Source organism: Sapajus apella, unplaced genomic scaffold (genome assembly GCF_009761245.1).
Source record: "Sapajus apella isolate SASKATOON/1434 unplaced genomic scaffold, GSC_monkey_1.0 scaffold15, whole genome shotgun sequence".
Classification (NCBI taxonomy): domain Eukaryota; kingdom Metazoa; phylum Chordata; class Mammalia; order Primates; family Cebidae; genus Sapajus; species Sapajus apella.
In genome coordinates, this window is record NW_022436955.1 from 28233040 (window position 1) to 28253959 (window position 20920).

Here is a 20920-nt window from a genome sequence, read left to right on the forward strand (position 1 = left end):
AACTGGTTCCCGGGCTGCACTGCTCCTAGCTACGGGACTTGGGGCATGCTCTTCTCTAAGCCTCAGCAACTGGATCTGTGAAATCGGATGATTTCCACCTCCCTGGATTCCTGGGGGTAAGGAAACTAAAGCGCAGAGCCTGGACCCCTGTGCTAGCGCCCCCATCCTGTGGTAAGTCTTCCTTTCTTCCTCTGCAAATTGGGAAGAGTGTGCGCCAGCTTTCGAAGCACGTGTAGAGGGCGGGAGTCAACTCAGCAACTGTGTACTCTGCACGGCGCCACAGTTCACAGCGCCCAGCCCTTGCGGATTTCATTTGCTAAAATCCTGGGAGGTCGCCTCGCAAGTCCCATTTTCCAGTTGAGCTGTAGAGAGCTGGGATTTGGTAAATTTGCATGCCCCTGGTGGAAAGTGCTTGGCACCGCGCCAGGCACAAAGTAAGCGCTCAGTGAAAACTACACTTGTGTGGCCAATGAAGCTGAGCGTGTCCCTGTCCCTAGCCGGCCCTGGAGGCGAGCGGCCCCGCCCTGCTCGCCCACCCGGCGCCGGCGCCTCGGCCCCCGCCTCCTTTCAGCCCGTGCAGCCTGTGGGGCGGGGCCGGGGGGCGGGGCCGGGGCTGCTCTGTCCTATCAGCGCTGCCGCCAACCTGGGGGCGTGGCCTCGGGGACTCCTGGCAGCCTACAAAAGGCGGTGCGCTGAGCCTCGGCACCCACTCGCATCCCTGGGCGTATCCAGCTGCCTGCGTTGAGCTGTCTGCCCGCTGTACCCGCTGTGCCTGCCCTGCCCGCGCTGTCGCCGCCGCTACCGCTGCTCGACGCGGGAGACGCCAGCGAGCTGGTAATTGGAGCCCTGAGGAGTAAGTGTGACTTCCGGGCCCCTCTCCCTTTTGCAAACTATTACCCTCCCCAGAAGCTGGAGTAGCTAGAGCAGATGCCACCTCGCAGGGCTGACTGTGTGTGGGCACCACGCTGAGTGCTCTGCTTGCACTGCGGAACCTAGATTTGCGGCATGCCCTTTTGCAGATGGAGAAACTGAGGCTCAGGGAGAACAACTCATTTGCCCAGGACCTTACAGCCAGGACGCCAGGGAGCCGGGATTCAACAATGATATGGGCGCAGATCCCTTCTCCTTGGAGGCTGTTTACTCTCTTGCCTTCCTTGTGCGATTCATTAGCATTTGTTGCATTCCTGTGTTCATAGGGGGTGTCAGTAACTGGAAAGCTGATGACAAGGATATGGCAGACATTAGAATGTGTCCTACTCATGGCTGGAGGGCCAGGGTGATCCAATGGCATGTGCACTCAGCGCTGCAGCTTAGAGGGTCACGCCCCTCTGATTTCATCTGCAAGGTAGCCTTCTTCCCATATTTCAGATGAAGATGCTGAGGGTCAGGCTGGAACCCAGCTCTGCCTGTCTCTAGAGCTTCAAATGGATGTGTAGAGACGTGGGGCCATGTCAGGGTTCTGCAGTTTGGGAGAACACGTTTCTGGATCTCTTTAGCCAGAGTGCACACCTGCATAACTCCTGCGTGGGGAGAGTTACCCTGGAAGCAGGGGGCTCGCTCTGGAGTGTGGGGGAGATCAGCCGTCCCATGTGGACAGAGCCAGGCCTGGTGCTTCACGTGGTGCAGACCCAGAGCCTCCCTTGCTAAGGCTGGGCTGGTGGACAAGCCAGGGCGGACTTTGCTGATGCCTGCTTGTCGCAGTCCAACTTGAATTGGGTGTCTCTCAGCCAAAATGTGAGTTGCTGCTCTGGCTGAGAGAAGCATCTGGGAACCTGTGCAATGCCTGGCTTGCCTTGTAGTCAAGAGTGGGGTTGTGAGTTTCCCCTTTGGGCTTTTGGACCCCTTGCCCTGGTAGATGGGGTGAGTCTGCTCTCCCCATCCAGGGTGTGGAGTGTGACGGTGAAGAGAGCCTGCAGAACAGGACTGGGGCGTGGCCTTCTCCAGCAGACTGAGGCCATGAGCTGTGACTGTCGGCTGTCCGGTCCCAGAGATCCTGGGGTTGTATGCACCTGATTTTCTGCTTCTGCCCCTGTTCTGGCTGTTTCCACTCAGGAGAAGGAGCGGGTGTGGGGCTGTGTTGCCCATGCAGCAGGTACGCAGTCTGTGCCACTCACTTTACTTGTACTGTCATCGCTGCAACACCCCTGGGCAGTAGGCCTCTTGATGCCCACTTCACAGCTGAGGAAACTGAGGCTCAGCAAGGTGAAGTGCTGCCTAAGATTCCCCTGCTGGTATGGAATGCTGCTGCCCCCCCGGGGGTCCCGTCTTTACTTCTGACCCTGCTTTCTTTAAGACACTTCTCTGCCCACTGCCACCTCCCCATGTGAACCTGACCTTCACACAGGTCATGTTTCATCTTAGAGGAGGTCCAGGTAAAACTGCTGGACAACGTACCCAGGGAGGAGAAACCAAGAAGGTGATTTTGATTTTTGCAGAGTCTCTTAAGGTGTAAGAGTAGGAATCTTAGTAATGCCCTTCGCGACAATGCAAGCAGCTGACATTTATATGATGCTTGCTACAGACCAGACATGCCCAGGGGCGCCACGGAAGAGCTCACTGCCTGTTCTATGAGCTGGGTGCTTTTTACAAGGAGTAAGTAGAGGCTCAGAATTACTAAGGTACATGCCTGACATGACACAGCCAGGGTGGGTAGAGCTGCCGTCCTGGCTGGGCCCTGTGCCAGATTCTGGGGGAAGGTGCCCATCTAATGACCGGCCACATGACTGTCACGGCAGAGCTGGCTACTAGTCGAGGCTTCTTGTGCCATGTGGGGGGGGTGGGGTTTTAACGTTGGCAGGGATCTGGGTGTCTGGTCCCGACTGGGGTGAGGCTGGAAGGGGATCAACTGACCCTGGGCTTGGGCTTAACACTGCTGGCACGTACAGGTACCAATGCCCTGAGAACCCTGTCCTGGAGCCCAGATCAGTGCTGGCTCCCAGAGTCCTCCCTCCAGCCTAGAGAGGGGAGTTGGCTTGACTGGGAAGGCCTGAGTGAGGGAAGAAGACCTTTAGGTCCCTTAAAGCCCCTGCGCTTCAACCCTCAAAAGACCCCAAGTTAAGTATCTGGCCCTTTGTAGGCTGCATTTGAAAGTTTTTGGAGGCAGAGCACTGACCTCTTTGGCCTGTGGGAACTGGAACTTTTCTTTCCTCTGTCACCGGCGTCATTTGCTGTGTGTGGGAGGTGCCTGCATGTCTGCCTGTGCCTGACTCAGGAGGCTTTTTCTTTCTTTCTTTCTTCCTTTTTGTTGCAAACACACTGGTTTTTGATGAGTCCCAGATGTGCAAACCCAGGATCCCTCAAAGGGGCCTATGGCTTGTCAAGAAAGGAAAATTCAGTCTGGGCATAATTTACTTCACTTCGTCTTCAGTTCATTGAGTAGAACAGATACTCAGACCTTCATGGGACTGGGACCCAGAGCACCTTGTAAAATCTTAGAGCACGCTGAGTTCTGGGACAGGCAAGGGACAGGGAGATCTGGGTGGTGGCTGATAGGATGGACCATGTTCTTTTTTTCTTTTTCCTGAAAAAAATATATTGTGGTAAAAATACACATAAACATAAAATTTACCATTTAACCCATTTTGAAGTGTACAATTCAGTGGCATTTAGGACATTTGCAGTATTGTGCAACTACCACCGCTCCTTCTAGAACATTTCATCATCCCATAAGGAAACCCCGTTCTCACTGGGCATCACTCCCCATTGTCCTCCCTTCAGCCCCTCTGGTAGCCACTAATCTCCTTTCTGTCTCTATGAACTTGCTTATTCTGGACCTTTCATATAAATGGGGTGTGGCCTTTTGTGTCTGGCTTCTCTCACTCAGCAGCATGGTTTCAAGGTTCATCCATGTTGTGATGTGTGTTAGACTTCATCCCTTTTTATGGCTAAGTAATATTCTGTTGTATTAATAGACCACATTTTGTTTCTCTGTTCTTCCACTGAAGGAAATCTGGGCTGTTTCTACCTTTGGCTTTTACGAAGGTTTCTGCGTGAACATTTGTGTACAAGGTATCCCGTGGGTGTATGTTTTCATATCTCTTGGGTGTTTACCTAGGAGGGAATTGCTGGGTCACATGGTAACTTTATGTTTGACTTCTTGACTGTGGCCTCTTTTTTGACTTCCTTCTTGAAGCATCAGCTCAGGCTGCGTCACTCCAGAATGTGTGACTGGCCTTCTCCGTGGGTGCAAGGAAGCCTGGCATTTGGCATTTGTGGGCAGCGTTGACATGCCACCCTGGTCCCAGCAGCAGCAGGCAGGGAATCCTGAGACATCACCCTGGGGGGGCCCTGCCTTCTACCCAGGCTGTGCAATGATGGGTACTCTTGCACAGATGTCCCTCTTTCAAGGCTGTGAGGACATCATGGTCCAGCCCGAGAGAGATTTATCTTTGCTTGTCTCGAGTGCTGCGTCAGCTTAGATGAAAACCACAGAGTCAGAGGGGAAAAGAAGTCCTGATGAGGATTGTGCAATCTCCGGACCATCATTTTAAAAAAATTATAAATTATGAAATCCCACATTTTCAATCCCAACTCCTGGAACATATTTTATTTTCAGAGAAGAATGGCAACATCCCAGGAAAAAAAAGTCATGCTCCTATTTTGCTTGTAATCAAGTGATCTGGTAGTGACCCTGCCCCTCAATTTTTTTGAATGGGGAGAAAACTCAACCCAAGACCTATAGGATTGGGGAGCTGGCATGGAGCTGGCATCTTCTGAGTCTGACTTGAGAGCAGCCTGGTCACTCCCAGAGGAAAGAGGCAGGATTTTGAAGATGAGAGTAGGTGGGTGGGGAGCTGGCGAGGGTGCACCAGGCAGAGGCACCATGTGTGTGCCAAAGCCTGAAGGTGAGACAGGCCCGGGACTCTTGGAGAATGACAGGAAGTTTGCTGTGCCTGAAGTCTACGCGTCGGGCTCAGGGCGGCAAAGTTCTGGCCTGCAGGTGTTGTGATGAGCTGTACCACTTCATGGGCACCATCAAGATGAACAGAGGGTAGCACGGTGGCATTGCACTTAAGAAGAGCTCGCTCTAGAATAAACTGTGTCCCCCAAAGTGTGCAGAGCCCATACCTGGAGGTCCCCAAGGTGACTGAGCACGTGCGCAGATTCAGCAGCAAATCCCCCCAGTCCGAGAGCTGTTCTTTCCATTCTCTGTTCCTTCAGTCCTTCTGCTGCTTACGGCAACGTGAAAGTCGCAGGGGGTGGGGGTGTCCCTAACACCTCTCCCACCCCCATCTCTTTTTACAATGAAGGGCAAGTACCCTCTACAACAAAGCCTTTGGCCGGTGTCAGTGCCTGGCTGGGAGGAAGTAACCGTTTTCCATATTCATCGTGTTTAATTTCGCTCTTGCCTTCTGTCCACAGCACCAGTGATCAGGTTCTCTGCCAGTGGAAGTGATAGAAAGTTACCTTTTTAAATTTCTGGGCGCCCAAAACACAAGCCAAGTTAAATAAAAATACAAAATACGTACTCGTACTGGTAGACAGTAGGAAGGTAGACAAAGTTGGGAAGGGAGGATTCAAAGGATGGGGTTTGGGAACTGCTGGGTCAAGGTGGGGAAGGAGAACTGAGAAGCTGTTATAATTTAGAGAAGTGCGTCCCAGAGTGGGGGCCCGTGGCCGGGCACCGCGGTTCACACCTGTAACCTTAATCCTTTGGGAGGCCCAGGTGGGAGCGTTGCCTGGGCCCTATTCAAAAAAATTGGGGGTCAGGGTCACTACCAGTTGTCTCTACAACAGATTTAATAATTACCTTTTGTCCTCTCAGTCTGTCTTGCCCTCTCAATGTTAATGTTTCTAAACGAAAGGAAGAAATGCCGGGCGTGGTGGGACTCCTATAATCCCAGCACTTTGGAGGCCAAGGCGGACAGATCTCTTGAGGTCAGGAGTTCAAGACCAGCCTGGCCAACATGGCAAAACCTTGTTTCTACTGAAAATACAAAAATTAGCTGGGCGTGGTGGTGCACGCCTGTAAACCCAACTACTTGAGAGGCTGAGGCAGGAGAACCACTTGAGCCCGGGAGGCAGCGGTTACAGTGAGCTGAGATCATGCCACTGCACTCCAGCCTGAGCGACAGAGCGACACTCAATCTCAAATAAATAAATAAAAATAAACTGATTAAATAAAAGAAAAAAATTAGCCAGGCATGGTGGTGCACACCTGTAATTCCAGCTTCTTGGTAGGTGAGAAACTTGAGGAGGCTGAGGCTGCAGTGAGCAGTATTCACATCGCTGCACTCCGGCCTGGCCAGCAGAGCGAGGCCTTGTCTCAAAAAAAATAAATAAATAAAAAGTGGGGTTCCTGGCCCGGCAGCAGCAGCGGAGCCTTCGTACTCCTAGAAATGCAGGTTTTCGGGTTCCCCGGGGGACCTCCTGGGTCAGAAGCTGTGGGGCGGGGCTGGCAGCCTGTTGTAACGAAGCATCCAGCCCTTTCTGACACAGCGTCATGTGTGGGAGCTACTGCCCTAGAAAGCTAAGGCAGGCGTGCCCGGGTCCTGGCACAAAGGCGGGGCGTGGAGGGCCGGTCACTGGGGTCAGTGTGGAGCTGTGTGGACGGCTCTGGTTACAGGGCCTGGTGGGACCCGGGAGCCGAAAGACCACCTCCCTCCAGAATGAGGGGCCCTTGAGCACAGGTTGTTGGCCTATTTAGAAGGCTTTCTTCCGGAAGAACACTCAGCCCGCGGGCACTCTGGGCTGAGGCTGTGACTCCCCGAGGCTCTGTGGCCTGAGCCAGTGTCCTGAGGATCCCAGACCCTTTTTCAGAGCGCATTTCATGCCCCTGTATGCCTGGGGACAGCGAGCCACACACGTTTATTTATAGCCCCTGAAGGGTGGGTTGTTTCCTCAAGGGCATTGATGGCACCTCTGTGCTGTGTACCCACTGTCCCTGCCGCCCCTCCTTCCACCCCAGGCCTGGTCCCCACACAGCCAGCCTGTTCTCCCCGGGAGGGCAGCCCGGACGCTGAAGACACTGTTTATTCCCCGGGGCCTGCGAGGCTGGGGCTGTTCTGGGACTAGGAGGTATTTTCAACCTGGCCTTGGCATCGCAGGACAAAGTGCCCTCTCAGACACGGGATGAACTGGGCCCTGTCTGGGAAGAGTCGCGCTGGTCCACGTGGGAGGCCCCGCCGCTGGCCGGACTTTATCTGGGCTCTGACACATCGCAGTTCACTTTGAAGGCTGCTGAGCCCGGGCCCCGGGCCTGTTTCATGGCTGAGACTCCTGAGGGAAAGACCCTTTTGCACAGCGCTGTGTTCTCCCTGGACCGTTCCCGCCCTCTTAATCCAGTCTTCAAACAGGTCAGGGCAACATCCATTTTGTTGTTGTTAATTTTTTGTTGATGCTTAACATACCAGGGAGGAGGGCACAGCTGTCCCTGTCCCCTCAGACAATTTTCACAAAGTGACATCACCTGGCTGCTGCAGAGCTTGGCTGGCCCCCAGAAGGCCCTCAGGCCCCTCTCAGGAGCCGTTTCCGGACTTCTAAGGGTGCAGGCTGGTGTAGCCTGGTTTGGACTTGACCTAAATGAAGCCATGCGTGTTGAATCACTGCAGTCTGGCCCCGTCTGTTTAATGCCGTGTCTGCAGGGTTTGTCTGTGTGTTGTGTGTTGCAGGGTTTTCACAACAGAAATCAGACCCTGTCACTGCCTGACCTCCTTCCCTCAAGGGCCCTCTTTGCATTTGGAGTAAAACCAAGAGTCCTCACTGTGGCCTTCAGGGCCCCTCGCCACCTGGCCCTGGCTGCCTCCGTGACCCCATTCCGCCCCAGCTTCACAGGTTTTCGCCTGTCCTCAGTCACGCCTCAACTGTGACCAGGCAGTGCCCTTTCATTTTTTTTTTTTTTTGAGACAGAGTCTCACTCTGTTGCCCAGGCTGGAGTTCAGTGATATAATCTCGGCTCACTGCAGCCTCTACCTCCCAGGTTCAAGCAAGCCACCTGCCCCAGCCTGCCAAGTAGCTGGGACTATAGGCGTGTGCCACCATGCCCAGCTAATTTTTGTATTTTTAGTAGAGATGGGGTTTTACCATGTTGGCCAGGCTGGTCTTGAACTTCTGACCTCAGGTGATCCACCTGCCCCGGTCTCCCAATGTGCTAGGATTACAAGTGTGAGCCCGCAACGCCCAGCCTATAGTGCCCTTTCTTTAAGAGCTCAGCAGGACCTTGTGATCTACCCCAACCAGAGTGGCTCTGCCCTCTCCTCTGACCATCTTTGCCATCCATTTCCCGGTCTATCCTGCTCACACCTTCTGTATTTACCTGTCCACTGCCATGTTTACTGTCTGCTGTCTATCTCCTCCCAGTCCCGAGGGCGGACTTGGTCTTGTTCACTTGCAAATCCCAAGGACTCCTGGGATTTTCACCTGCAGAGCGATGTGGAGGTTCCACAGCTGGCTCTTGACTCATCTTCGAGGATGCCACCCATCAGTGACTCATACTTCTCAGGCAGGGAGACTGACGCAGGCTGCTAGCCCTGGAGCCTGGCGCGGAGATGATTGGGGGCCCTGAATTCACTCAGGAGGAGAAAGGAAGGAAGCATCATTAAATACCATTAAGTTCCTGGGATTTTGTCACTGGGCTGTTTATAAACATAATCCTGGGTAATCCTCCCTCCCCAGCCATGGAAGAAACTCAGGGCCTCACCATGAGTGAGGAATTAGAGGCTTAGGGAAGTTGAGGCTGCATGCAGGGGAGGCGGAATTCGAACCCAGGGCTGCCATTCTGCTCTATGCCTTTCTGCATTGCTTTCTGGGAGTCCATAATTCCTTTCCCTTCAGAGAGGGAGAGATCCTGCTGCTTATGTTTTAAAGCTTTGCTGGGAACATTGTTTCTGGCGAAACATCCACACAGCTGCAAGAACGGAGAGAGGAGTCCCAGGTGTTACGTCCTGGGTTTTTAAAGAATGTATTTATTACCTGGTCCCTTAAAAGTGACTTTTCTTGCCTGGGAGCAGTAGCTCACACCTGTAATCCCAGCACTGTGGGAGGCCGAGGCAGGTGGATCACCTGAGGTCAGGAGTTTGAGATCAGCCTGGCCAACATGGCACATGGCAAAACCCTGTCTTTAAAAAAAAAAAAAAGTGACTTTTCTTTCTTTTTTTTTTTTTTTTTTTTTTGAGACAGAGTTTTGGCTCACGGCACCCTCCCCCTGCCAGGTTTAAGTGATTCTCCTGCCTCAACCTCCTGACTAGTTTGGGATGACAGGCACGCGCCACCACGCCTATCTAATTTTGTATTTCTAGTAGAGTTGGGGTTTCTCCATGTTGGTCAGGCTGGTCCCAAACTCCTGACCTCAGGTGATCCGCCTGCCTCAGCCTCCCAAAGTGCTGGGATTACAGGCGCGAGCCACCAGGCCCGGCCAAAGTGACTTTTCTTAAGTATCATCTTGGCTTGCATCCAGTGCACCTGCTTTTCAGTTTTAAATAAGAGTTTGTTGAGTAACTGTTTTCTTTTTGCCCAGAATTTTGTATATTCTTAGCATAGTATGTAAACTATGGAAAGCATTGTCTAGATTATATTTGCTCAATTAAGTATCCAGACATACTGTCTCAGAAATCCCATAAGAATGTATCTTTTGTTGAGGGGACAGGAGGAGAGTAGGTGCCCCTGGGGCTGCTGTCACCATTAAGCTGAGTGGACCATTGGTGATCCTGGGGATATGCGGAATTCAGAGTGGTGCGGGCAGCAGCTAGGGAAGGAGCTGGAGCTGGGCTGTGGCCACCCTTGGGTCTGGCCCTAATCCTGCCGAGAAGGGTTTAAGGAAAACCGCCAGGCTGCAGTGAGGAGGGGAGAGGGCCCCGCTCCCCGTGTGCTGCTTACCCCGGCGCTTCTAACGGGATGTCCTGCCCAGTCCCGGGATCTGCCAGAGACACAGGCGGGGGGATAGAGCACCCCTCCTTCCAGCCACCACTTCATTCCTGGAATTTCTGGGTGGCTTGTGGGATGGCTCTGCTCTGCCCTTGGCCTCCTGCTTAGGTCTGAGTTCTCCTTAGATACTTCTGAGGAAGAGTAGAGCCTAGAGAACACCCCGGCCCCCAGCCTTTTGGGGTCAGCTACTATTGCATGAACTGTGGGCCTCAGCTGAGTGGTGTGGGGCCACAGGTCAGGACTGTCCACACTTTTTGGAGAGTTGCTGCATAGACGAGCTGGGACTGGTAAGTGACCAGCATGTGGCGAATGAGTCATTGTCCTCAGGCCCTCTGTATGACCACAGCCAAGTTGCTGATGCTTTTTGAGCCTCGGTTTCCTGATCTGTGAAATAGGGCTATTGTCACATTAACTTCATCAGTTCGTGGACCACATGAAATGTGCAGGGCAGGAGTAGAGAGCCCCGGCCACGCCTGCGGCAGCCCCTTCCTCACTCAGCGTTGGCATGGGTTTGGTGATGAGCATTTGTTGGGGCATAAAGTTGATTGAACAAGGCTCAGTGCCGGCCAGTGGTGAACTGCAGCCAGCTTGGACTGGCTCATAGCGGCTCCTGAGAGCTGATAGTTACACTTTCAGGGCCAGCATCGTGGCTCACACCTGGAATCTCAACACTTTGGGAGGCCGAGGTGGGAGGATCATTTGAGCTCAGCAGTTTGAGACTGTCCTGGGCAACGGAGTAAAACCCCATCTCTACTATAAACAAAAAATTAGCTGTGCCTGGTGGTGCACACCTGTAGCCCCAGCAACTCGGGAGGCTGAGGTAGGAGGATCACTTGGCCTGGAAGTTTGAGGCTGCAGTGAGCCGTGATTGCACTCCTGCACTCCAGCCTGGGTAACAGTGAGGCCCTGCCTCAAAACAAAGAAATAAATAAAAATCAATAAAAAATAAAATTTCAGAAGGATTGTGAACCGATTAAACACAACCATCATTAAGTGTTAGGTTATAAAAACTTAGTTAAGTCATATTTAAAGGCCGGGTGTGGTGGCTCACATCTGTAATCCAGCACTTTGGAAGGCCAAGGCAGGTGGATCACCTGAGGTCAGGAGTTCGAGACCAGCCTAACCTATATGGTGAAACCCTGTCTCTATTAAAAATACAAAAATTAGCGAGGTTTGGTGCACAAGCCTGCAGTCCCAGCTACTCAGGAGGTTGTCATAGGAGAATTGCTTAAATCCAGGCAGGGGAGGCTGGGGTGCAGCAAGATTGCAGCATTGCACTCCAGACTGAGCGACAGAGTGAGACTCCATCTTAAAAAAATAGTCATATTTAAAATTAACGTAATAAATACTTAAAACCTGTCACTTCTGACTTTCTGCACTTTACTGTGATCTCTGCTCTTGAGATTATCAGTGTCTGTCTACGGGAGCTGCGTGATGGAAAGGCCGCGTGACCGTGTGCTTCTGGGGATCCTTTCTAGTAACTCCATGTTCAGTGACTTCATACTGTTTGCTTGAAGTTGACCACACTGCAGGTATTTACACCAAGGGAATTGGCAAACACCGCAAGGCAGGGTGGTTTTTGCTTTGGTAGTCGGTGGTGAACGATTTACCATCGCACCACTGCTGACGGCCCTTGAGAAGCTCGCGGTCCATCGGGGGAGGCCGAGAGTCAGAGTAGCCACAATCCTGGGTGGGCACCCCAGGGCCGGGGGTACTCACAGGTCTGTCAGCTCAGTTGAGACCCAGCCATGTAAGAGGACAGAGCTCCATGACAGAAAATGACATTGGACCGGGTAACCGTCCTCGGCGTGAATCACCAAATACATTTGCAGGGGTGGCACCTGGCCAAGCGGTGACATGAACTGTCCACACCTGGAATGTGACATCTTGGAACCTACTTCCTCAGAAGGCTGGGGAAAAATGGCCAGCACACAAGGCATATACGGATCTAATATACGTTTCAAATTTGGTGGAGGGTCCCCCTGCCATCCCCCAAGCATTGGACACTTCACATATGTTTTCTTTTTTTCTTTTTCTTTTTTTGAGATAGAGCTGCCCAGGCTGGAAAGCAGTGACAAAATCTACAGTCTCCATCTCCCAGGCTCAAGCTCTCCTCCCATCTCAGCCCCTCCCAGAGTAGCTGGGACTATAGGCATATGGCACCACGCCTGGCTAATTTTTTTATTTTTATTTTTATTAGACACGGGGTCTCATCATGTTACCCAGGCTGTTCTTAAACTCCTGAGTTCAAGCGATCCTCCCACCTCAACCTCCCAAAGTGTTGGGATTATAGATGTGAACCACCACACCTGGCCTAACAGGATTTTTATTTTTAAAAAATTTTTTATTTTTTGAGTCTCGCTTTGTTGCACAGGCTGGAGTGCAGAGGCACGATGTCGGCTCACTGCAATCCCACCTCCCAGATTCAAGCGATTCTCCTGCCTCACCCTCCTGAGTAGCTGGAACTACAGGCATGCGCCACCATACCCTGCTAATTTTTGTACTTTTAGTAAAGATAGGGTTTCACCATGTTGGCCAGGCTGGTCTCGAACTCCTGACCTCAGGTGATCTGCCCACCTTGGCCTCCCTAAGTGCTGGATTTACAGGCATGAGCCACCGTGCCCAACTGGATTTTTATACACTGGATTTTGTTAAGGCAAAGGTGGGCTTTGAAATAATATTAAGAGAGAATTGTCTCTTTGTTGCATTCTACATTATTAACTCCAGCTTTCTAAGGTCCCTCCATATGATGCATTTTTGGAGGCTCTGGCACATCCTCATTATTACAGTAGGCAGTGCACTGACTGAGGACTGACATGCAGGACCTTGCTCCTTCCTCACAGCCACAGGGGCTGTCGCTCCGCTCCACCTTACAGACACGGACTCAGAAGCTCAGTGCTGTGTGGATAGGCATGGGCAAGGTCGAGGGGCAGTGAGGGGCAAGTTCAGGAATTGAACCCAGGTCTCTCTTCCCCAAGAGCCCATGCTGCAGTCATGAAAGAGGCAGCCCGAATCAGATGTAGTCCTTATACGGTTTTTTCTGACCTAGCTGGGAGGAGGAGGGGACCACACAGTCATCCCGTAAACATTCTTCGAACACTGACTTAGACATCAGTGCTTAGGCCAGTGAACAAGATGCACAGGTCTGCGGCGTGATTAAGCTGCAGGGAAGGAAGCCGTGATCCTTGGGCTGAGTCTTAGCGATGAGCAGGAATTCATCTCCCCGGCCTGGGCCAGTGAAGGAGCGGGGCACGTTGGGGTCATGGGATGAGCTGTGGGAACAGTGTGTGCAAAAGCGGGGGTTGGCACAGGCTGGGAGCTGACGGCTGACAGGCTAAGTCCCGAGATTCATCTTCCTGGCAGATTCTCCTAAACACAAAGCACTCGCAGCCCAGGCCAATGACGCAATGAGCCTCAGCCCAGCTCCCTCTCCCTCACTCACTTCTGAGTGTTGAGCACGATGGCGGCCAAGACATAACCGTCAGGGAGACCCCTCGCTAGACCTGGACACGTGGTTTGGTGATCCCCTAAATGTCCACAGAGCTTTGGCCAGGGTAGAGGGGTGCAGGTGGAGAGCTCGCAGTGCAAACACGCTGTGTTGAAAGTCCCCCAAACTTGTGGAAAGCTTGATTTCCAGTCTTGGTCCTACTTTAGCCACACAGTCTCCTAAATGGCAGTCCTGGACTGTCACACCTTCTGTAAAATGGGGCTGAAAACAGCCGCCTCCCTGGTAGAGTCCAAATGCGTCTCAAGGCTCTGGACACTGTGGGAGGAGTTTGGCGCCCACCGCCTTGATCTGCCAGGCATGGGTTTCACCATTGACCCTGGGACCTGAAAGCGCTGTCCATTCCTGTCCCAGCCTCTGCTGTGTGCTGAAATCTGGTGTGTTCTCATGAGGACTTGGAGCCGTTATCTGATTTGTGGTCTTATGGACTCAGTTTTGCAACTCTGGCCAAAGAGAACAAAATCTTCCAGAGAGCTTTTCTGTGGTTTTGTCCCTCGGTCCCCAGCAGATATTTCGTTATCAGTGAGTGGCTGCAGACGGGATGCAGGGGCTTGTCTCTAGGAGTGATGTGTGCACTCGGCCCCACCTAGGAGCATCGGGGTTAGGAGAGCGGGGCTGGAGTCAAAGCGTGAGCTCTTCCAGGACATTAGGAAAACTGCCTGGGCCGGGGCAGCTGGAGAGCGCTCTGCAGGGGCACCCATCCGCCCGGGGTCAGAGGTTGGAGATCAGCTGGGTCAAAGGCAAGTGGGCAGCACCAATGAGGGTGGGCGTGTTTGTGTTGGTGGGATGTCGCCATGATGCGAGGGTCTTTGTCTCCCATGGGGGGTGACACATTGGTGCCTTCTCATCAGCAGAGGCACCACGTGACCCTGGAGGTCTGTACCCCGGCTCCCCCTGCCCAACAGCTGTCCCAAGATGCAGAAGAGGGTGGAAAACTTCAGGGCAAAATTCGGTTGTTTTGTTTGGAGAGCCCTTCCCCCTGCATGGGTGGGGAGGGGAACCCACTCCGGGGAGGCAAGGAGGCCACAACGCCAGGGGCACACCTGGGCCCTGAGATTGGAAGAGCTGTGTCTGTGCTCCAGACTTGCCGCTCGCCCTGTGCAGCTTCCTTAAATTCCATGGACATAGGCCACGGTGCCTCGCACCTGTAACCCCAGCACTTTGGGAGACAGAGGCGGGCAGATCACCTGAGGTCGGGAGTTCCAGACCAGCCTGACCAACATGGAGAAACCCCATCTTTACTAAAAATACAAAATTAGCTGGGCGTGGTGGCACATGCCTGTAACTCCAGCTCTTGGAAGGCTGAGGCAGGAGAATCTCTTGAACCGGGGAGGCAGAGGTTGCTGCAAGCCAAGATCGTGCCATTGCACTCCAGCCTGGGCAACAAGAGCAAAACTCTGTCTCAAAAAAAGAAAACAATATTCCAGGGGCTTCAGTCTCCTCATCTGTAGAGTGGGAGTGATGGATCCCAGCTCTGGAAATTCGGGAGCCTAAGAGGAGGTCACGGAGGGTGGGAGGGGTCATGGAGGTCAGGTGCTCACACCGCCACTGGCGAAGGGCGGGTCTTCCCCACGGCCCCCTTCACCCTGAGGGATGCTGGTGAGAGCACCTTCTTGGTGTAGGCAAACCCAGGCGACCTGGGGCCCTTGGAGGTCTGTCCCATCTGGAAAGAGTTTTCGTTGTCAATGGAAAAGGGGCAGAAGTGCTTCGGCCCCGGTTCGGACTGAGCTGTCCTGGCAGCAGGGGTGGGATGGGCAGTGTGGGCCAGGGCTGTGGGCACCGCCCCTGTGAACTGGGCCTCAGGCAGTTGGCTTATGGCTTTGGCAGATGGCACCAGCCAGGTTCCGGCCAGGACCCCGGCCTCGGCCTCCTAACTTGCCTGTGGCTTCCCTGTCCCTTCTTTACAACAGCCAGGGGCATATTTGGAAGCAGTCCTGTCCACCCATGTGTTATCTGATGTGTGTGGGTCTGTTAAGCCGGCGACAGCAAAGTACCACAGGCTTAAACAATAGGAATTTAGTTTCCCACAGTTCTGGAGCCAGAAGTCTAAGAACAAGGTGCTGGCCGGGCTGCTTTCTCCCAGGGCCTCTCTCTGTGGCTGGCAGATGGCGTCTTCTCCCTGCGTCCTCACGTGGTCGTCCTCTGCATGAGCCTGGGTCCTACTCTCTTCTAGTAAGGACACCAGTCAGCTTGGTTAGGGCGCAGCCTCATCCCTCACATTAACTTCATCACCTCCATACAGGCCCTGTCCCCAAATGGGTCACATTCAGAGATCCTGGGCATTATGGCTCCAACATGTGACTTTGGGGAAGTACAGCTCAGCCCATTGCTGTGTGCTTGTTCCTGTGCGCCCCGCACTGGGCTCTGGGGGTATAGACTGGACGAGGTGCTGGCCCTTTTATGATTACTTTTACGTTTTTTTTTTTTTTTTTCCTTTGGATTTTTTTTGCTCTTGTTGCCCCGGCTGGAGTGCGATGGTGTAATCTCGGCTCACCGAAACCTCCGCCTCCCGGGTTCAAGCGATCCTCCTGCCTCAGCCTCCTGAGTAGCTGGGATGACAGGCATGCGCCACCACGGCCGACTAATTTTGTATTTTTAGTAGAGACGGGGTTTCACGATGTTGGCCAGGCTGGTGTCGAACTTCTCAGGTGATCCACCCACCTCACCGTCCCAAAGTGCTGGGATTGCAGGCATGAGCCACCACGCCTGGCCGGTGGTTACTTTTCTGCTTATAGTCTTCTGTGTTCTGCAGCCCAAATGTGGCAGGAGCCATCCAGATCTGGAGGCGCCTCATCCCCTCCCCAGCAGGGATTCCCACCCCCAGGCCCACTGGGCTGAAGTCAGACCTAACTACTTTCAGACCCAATAGTACCTGGCACGCCACCCAACACGGCAGGCCTGTGTTTGCCCAGGTTGGTGGCTTTTGTAGGACACATGAGGGCACTTGGAGAACCCTACCCCCCACCCCCACGTTCTTCTCTCTTTTTCCTTCTATTCTCTTCCAGTGTGGAGGTTTGCCTAAACCCCGTGGTTCTCTCAACTCCCAAGCTCCAGCTGAGACTTCATACATTCTCTCTGGAATCCTTAGAGCAGGACCAGCCTCTGAGCCACGGAAGTCCCTTTAACATTCAGAACGAAGGTGGATCTCCCGGGATCGCTCATGCTGTTTCAGGGGGACATGCCAGAGGACTCATTTGAAAACACCATTTGTCTCCTCCTGTTTTCATGCTTTGGCGTTTTGTTTTATTTTGTTAAGCACAGGTTGGCCCTCCCTAACCTGAAAATCCAAAATCCGAAATGCTTCAAAATCCAAAACTTTTTGAGCACTGCCCTGAAGCCACGTGGAAAATTCCACACCTGACCTCATGTGATGGGTTGCAGTCAAAACACAGGCAAAACTTTATTCCGTGCCCAGAATCATTTTGACATGTTGGATAAAATTACCTTCAGGCTATGTGTATAAGGTGTTTCTCAAACAATCAAATTTTGTGTTTGGACTGGGTCTTATCCCTAAGATATCTCATTATGAACTTGCAAATATGCCAGAATCTGAAAAATCCAAAATCTGAAACACTTCTGGACCCAAGCATTTTGGGTGGCGGATACTCAACCTGTAATACTTAAAAAAATAGAAAATAGACAAATGCAAAGCGTAGGCCTACCACAGAGGTCCTGAAGACGCCTCCCATGGCTGCCGTCTCACACTTCCTGGCAACTCCGCCTCGTCACCTAACATGAACAGATGTCAGCATCTTGCCATATTTGCTTGAGATTTAAAAAACAGAAATAAGGACCAGGCGCAGTGGCCCCTGCCTGTAACCTCAGCCCTTCTGGAAAGCTGAGCTAGGTGACTGCTTGAGCCCAGGAGTTTAAGACCAGCCTCAGCAACATGGTGAAGTCCCCATCTCTACAAAAAATAAACAGAAAAATAGCTGGGCCTGGTGGCGCACACCTGTAGTCCCAGCTACTCAGGAGGCGGAGGTGGGAGGATCGCTTGAGCCCAGGAAGTCGAGGCTGCAGTGAGCTGTGATTGTGCCACTGTACCCTAGCCTGGGTGACAGAGCAAGACCCTGTCTCAAGAAAAACATTGAAATAAGATATTAAAGGTAAAGATGAAGGCTCTCGTTTTCTCTTCCCTGCTTCTCATCTTCTACTTCAGAGCCAGTCCCCACCATGAACTTTCTCTGAATTCAGTCCTGGTTTTATGACACACACATACGCACCGTATACATATACAAACACAGGTACACAAACACACATACACGCCGTATACATGTACAAACACAGGTACACAAACACACATACACGCCGTATACATGTACAAACACAGGTACACAAACACATGCACGCCGTATACATGTACAAACACAGGTACACAAACACACATGCACGCCGTATACATGTACAAACACAGGTACACAAACACACATACACGCCGTATACATGTACAAACACAGGTACACAAACACACATACACGCCGTATACATGTACAAACACAGGTACACAAACACACATACATGTTTATCTGCACATATACATATGTGTCTGTCCCCCGCCACATCGCCCTTCTCCTCTTACATCTGCTGACCTTCGAATGGTCCCGGGGGCAGGGCTGTTCTCCCTCATCAGGACTCACCCTCCTCTTCCCGCCCTGTCCGCACAGGAACATCACCCACATGCCCCAGCTCTCAGACCCTGCACCTCTGTGTCCCAGGCCACAACAAGGGTCCATTCACCCCCTACCTCCATTTCCAATGAACAGGATCCTCTGGATTCTTCTGTTTCTTGAGTGGGGCCCCCATTTCCATCCTGGCCACTATCAGCAGCCTCTGCCAGTGTCTCTAATTGCCTCCTGTGGCAATTACACGTGTTCTTTTACCCCTGCCCGACGTCTCTCCTCTTCCAGCCCCTGGCCCCCGCCCAGGGCCCCCCTTGCTCTTTTTACCTCCGCTCCTTGGAGGCTGGCACATAACGAGCTCCCAAATGGGAGAGGTTTGGGAATGAAAGTTTTTGTCCCTTTGCTAGTGAAGGTGGGAAACGTGGATACCTGTAACATCTGGAGGCTCTTTCCCCAGAAGAGTTTGTGTTTTTACATCGCTGTTTCCACACTGGATCATAATGTGCTGTGCAGTTTTGCCCTGTGCTGAGGAGCCACATGACCCTTCCCCTGGCTGTTGGTACCCTGCCACCTTCCCAGTGTAGCCGTCACTTGCTAAACGTCCTGAAATGGATCTGTGCTCTGTATTGATTACTTTAGAATTCTACACACAAAAAAAATAGTTACATGTTTTTAAATTTGCACAAATAGCAGCAGTAGCATCATGCTCTACAACTTGCTTTTGAAACTCAACACTACGCTGAGATTTCTTTGTGCCGATGCTCGCACAGCCCGAACCCTCCCTTTTACCTGCTGTGTAATATTCCACCACGCACTCCTGCCCTGCATTCTAGGCACACTGTGTTTACCAGTCCCCCTACTGATAACCATCTGAGTGATGCCTACCAGTGATTTAGACCAGAACGGGGTCTTCATCTCATGGGGTCACAGCAGAGTTGCGTCAGCAGTTTATACTTCGTGCCTTTGGGAGTCCCTTCTCCCCCCGTGGCCTAAGTGTGGAGCAAAACAAGCAGATCATCGTGCAGACACCAGGGGGACGCCCCGTGACGCTGATTACCGCGCTGTCAACCTCAGCCCAGCGTCAGAGTCTTCTGGCATCTCTTCCTTGAGCCTGGCCGCCTGCAGCTGGGAATGCTCATATATGGTAGTGTGACTAACCTGAGAGAGCGATCAGGGATCCTGAGAAGTTCTGCATTCTTGGTCTGCTTCCCAGGGGGACGAGCGAGCACGCAGAGGTCCTCCCCCGTGGTCTCAGGCTCTGCTTCGGAGAAGGGCAGCCCTGTCTGCCCACTGCAAAGCAAGCCAAGCCTCTCCTGTCTGCATGGGGTTATTTTTGTCTGGGGCACAGCCTCAGTCAGGACCCTGGAGAGTTTCCAGGGGTCAGGAATGGGAACCACACCATTCCCATAGCTCTTTGGCTCAGCCTCTGCCTCCTGGTGCCAACGTTTCTGCTTCCTGGGATGCCCATCTTGGCCTCCATCCCCTCTGGGCCTTGATCTATGTCTCCCCCCGAGGACGCCCTCCTTGCACGCACTGTCCCAGCCAACTTGATGGGTAAACACCGGTCAGTGCTATGGGTGTGAAGATCAGGGAAGACTCCCATTTGAAGAACTGAGCCCCGGGGAGTTCCAACAGGTCAGCTTGAGGCATGGCCACCACCCTACCCCTCCAGACAGAGCCCCTTCCTCTGGCCCCTGAGGGCCTGGCCCTGTCTTTACAGTCAGCTTTGTCCTGCTGTGTGAGGGCTGCGGGTTCCCTCTTCTCTCCCTGACCTGACTGTGAGCTCCTTGAGGCCAGGGGCAGAGTCCTCTTCATCTTCGCATCCCTAGACCTCATCTCAGAGTCCAGCACAAAATAAGGCGCTGCATGGAGGTGACTGGGTGGCCCTGACCCTCCCCTGGGAGTAAAGCAGACAGGAAGGGTGTGAGTGGACACACTTGTTCAAGCCCTTGTTTGTCTTCTTGGGCCAATAACATACATTTTTCAGATGGCAAGCCAGGAGGAGGAGGTCTGCAGTTTGTGTCCCTATAATGGAGGGGAGATAGTTGGCCCTCAGGGATATAGGAGCCCAGGTAGCTTCTGGAGCATTCTGGATCTTTGGAATCATCATTTCGAATCTCAGTGTCTCTGCTTACCAGGATGCTGGGCCTGGGCTTGTCATGTCACCACACTAAACCACAGCTTTCTTATCTATGAAACGGGGATGGGTTGTCATGGAAACAGATGCTCGGAGTGCATGGAAATAAAGAAAAATTAGCACTGAGACAAAGGATCTCTTAGCAAAGCAATTTTTACTTCCTGGACTGCAGGACGGGTACCCTTGCTAGCCATCTTGCCACAAAAGTACAATGAACAAAGGAAAAGCAGACATATGTATCCTTTATGCATTTGGGGTTGTCCTTACTGCTGTGTTTGATTTCCATTGGCTGGAGCCAGACTATGCAGTTTAAACTAGAACCTGATTGGCTGACAACGTCAAACTTTTTTAAACAGGTAAGGGGCATACACTGTGAGCTAGGACATGCCTGTGAGCACATCCAGCACAGATATCTTGGTTAAAGTACAAGGACATAGAATGTAGTATGTGCCTGTAAGCATGGCATGTCTAACAGCTGCATAGGACAGGGCTTAACAAAGAATTATTAGCAAATTTTCTCTTTAACAAGAAAGGAAACTTTGAAGAGAAAGTTTTTTATTTCCCACAGGGAATAACATAAACGACCGGGCTGCTTAGGTGCTTACGAAGTGTTTTCTAATGGAACAAAATTCTGAGTCCTTGGTTGGACTCTGTTCTGGGCAGCTGTGTCTTAGCGTGTGACAGATGTGTGGGTGGGCCCAGGGCGAGAGCCGTGATAAAAGAAGCCATGTGTCTGTCAATCACCATTGGTAAACCAAGTCTCATTACACAGGGACTAGAAGTTTGCTATCAACGTTG

At 52.4% G+C, this 20920-nt stretch overlaps 1 protein-coding gene across 2 annotated transcripts in view; it reads left to right on the plus strand.

Moving 5' to 3' along the window:
* Window positions 1–693: 693 nt before the first annotated feature.
* The window catches only part of CRISPLD2 (cysteine rich secretory protein LCCL domain containing 2), a 117973-nt gene continuing 97746 nt past the window's right edge, over window positions 694–20920 (plus strand). For both annotated transcript variants that reach the window (XM_032284588.1, XM_032284586.1), the window contains exon 1: window positions 694–853. The gene's annotated coding sequence lies outside the window, so the exon portion shown is untranslated. The remainder of the gene's footprint in view (window positions 854–20920) is intronic.